The 2,500-nt window shown below is 57.0% G+C and overlaps 1 non-coding gene across 1 annotated transcript in view; it reads left to right on the plus strand.

Moving 5' to 3' along the window:
* The first annotated feature begins 1,837 nt into the window (after nucleotides 1-1,837).
* The window catches only part of LOC126311349 (small subunit ribosomal RNA), a 1,893-nt gene continuing 1,230 nt past the window's right edge, over nucleotides 1,838-2,500 (plus strand). Inside the window, exon 1 of the ribosomal RNA XR_007554543.1 lies at nucleotides 1,838-2,500. This exon is cut by the window's right edge and continues 1,230 nt beyond it. This is a non-coding gene — a ribosomal RNA (small subunit ribosomal RNA).

Consider the following 2,500-nt stretch of genomic DNA (forward strand, 5'->3'; position numbering starts at 1 on the left):
GTCACATGTAACGTCACAGGAATGTAGCTTTGCCTAACAGCAACCCTCTGAACATAGTTCACTGCTTGGATCCTCTGGTGTCATGTGTATTTCTTGATGCCATGGTGCGTACCCTCACATAAAGGTCTTTCGAGTGTTGCGTACTTTCTACACAGTCCCGCTAACCACTGGAAGGGTGTACCGCTACAGAACGAATATCGCCCTCCCCTCCTGCCCTTCCAAGCTGGTCGGTCAGGCGTTTGTTTGTGAAATGAGCCTTGCAGCTGTTCAGTTGCATTCGGTTGTCGATGCAGTCAGTGTACGTTGTGGTACGGCCTGTGTGGACTGTCCGCTGATGTACGCGTAACCCACACTGATCATCCGTCGTTACGTACTGAGTGACATAATGTGGCACATGCTTGACCGTACACCGGCTGCGCCCTACAATGGCGAATCATAAGGGCCATATGTTGTGCACGATGCTACTTGTCTCGTCTCCCCATTACAGCGAGATTGCACTGTTGTACGCCGTACAGACATGTGGTAAGTAGGTACGGACGAAAGTATTGCATGTTGGCCCCCCCCCCCCCCTCCTCCCTCTGCCGGGAATCAGCGTGAGCCGTCTGTTGATGTAGCGACGAGGGTTTTCCTATTTAATCGTATTGCCCCACACAACATGATAGCACGGTGGACCGCGTTCCACATCTGCGACATGCTACAGAGGCCGGTTGACAGTCGACCGCGCAAGGGACATTGCACACGTGCGCGGACCATCTTCCACGTGTTCTCTCGTGTACATGCCGCAGTGTGTATGTGGGCTGATGTAGCGTGTCGTGACACATAACATGCAGGCATGCCAGAATCGTAGATTTCGCAAATGTAGATTGACGTATACGTTTGCTGCCAAAGATCCGCAAATGAACTGGAAATCAGTTGTTGAGCGGTTGTTCGCGCTGCAGGTGCATCGGTGATAGCGACGATCGGTACATCTGTGAACCGGTTGTTTCGGCGGTACCCGCCATGCCCCCGAACCTGAGTTGGCCATGTGGGTATGAAGCGATACGAGGCTGTGGCTTGGCGGGACAGTCCCCGGCCGGTGAGGGGGGGCCGCCCGGCGTGCTGGCCGCGCGCTGCGTGAGCGCACGCACTACAGCCGGCTGGTGGGGGGCGCCCAGTGGCAGGAGCGCCGGCCGACGGGCCCGGCTGGCGTCCCAGCTATGCGCCGGCGCACCCTGCGCGCGGCGCCAGGCGGCCAAAGTGGGTTCTGCCGAGCCCGGTGCGAAGCGCGGTGGACATCTGCAGTGTGCTGGTCCGATTGCGGACTGTGTGCGTTGAGGATGCGCCGCCGCCCGGCACTCGGCGTCGCGACGCCGTCTGCTGCTCGGTCGCCCCCAGCGGTTCTCGCAGGTGGTTTGTATCGCAGCTCTGCGGACGTGTTGGCGCGTGCGCTGTGCTGGGAGAGTTCGCTTCTGCACCCAAGTGGGGCTTTGCCCTTCTGTGGCGCTGGCGTTGGAGCTGCCGGTCACCGTAGGTGGCGCGTGTTGTTTCCCGCCGGCAATGCCACGACAGCACGCTCCCGGGCCTCTGTCGGCAGCGGCAAGCTCAGTTGGGAGCACGGGTGTTCGCACTGAAAGCGTCTACTCGCCTATCTCCGGGCGATTGCGCCTCTCTCGAACCCGACCAAGTACTTAGGACGGCGCTGCGCGCCGCCGGGACCTGAGAGGGTTTCGAGGTGTATCGTGCAGGGGAGCTCAGCCTCCTCCTGTTTGCAGAATAATTGAGCGGACGCTTGCGTGTTCGCGCGGGCCCTCGGGACACACTCCCGGGCGGCCGGCTGCTCAGCTCTCGTTGACGCAGCTCCCTGGTTGATCCTGCCAGTAGTCATATGCTTGTCTCAAAGATTAAGCCATGCATGTCTCAGTACAAGCCGCATTAAGGTGAAACCGCGAATGGCTCATTAAATCAGTTATGGTTCCTTAGATCGTACCCACGTTACTTGGATAACTGTGGTAATTCTAGAGCTAATACATGCAAACAGAGTCCCGACCAGAGATGGAAGGGACGCTTTTATTAGATCAAAACCAATCGGATTGGCTCGTCTGGTCCGTTTGCCTTGGTGACTCTGAATAACTTTGGGCTGATCGCACGGTCCTCGTACCGGCGACGCATCTTTCAAATGTCTGCCTTATCAACTGTCGATGGTAGGTTCTGCGCCTACCATGGTTGTAACGGGTAACGGGGAATCAGGGTTCGATTCCGGAGAGGGAGCCTGATTAACGGCTACCACATCCAAGGAAGGCAGCAGGCGCGCAAATTACCCACTCCCGGCACGGGGAGGTAGTGACGAAAAATAACGATACGGGACTCATCCGAGGCCCCGTAATCGGAATGAGTACACTTTAAATGCTTTAACGAGTATCTATTGGAGGGCAAGTCTGGTGCCAGCAGCCGCGGTAATTCCAGCTCCAATAGCGTATATTAAAGTTGTTGCGGTTAAAAAGCTCGTAGTTGGATTTGTGTC

This window comes from Schistocerca gregaria, unplaced genomic scaffold (assembly GCF_023897955.1).
Source record: "Schistocerca gregaria isolate iqSchGreg1 unplaced genomic scaffold, iqSchGreg1.2 ptg000409l, whole genome shotgun sequence".
NCBI classification, from domain to species: domain Eukaryota; kingdom Metazoa; phylum Arthropoda; class Insecta; order Orthoptera; family Acrididae; genus Schistocerca; species Schistocerca gregaria.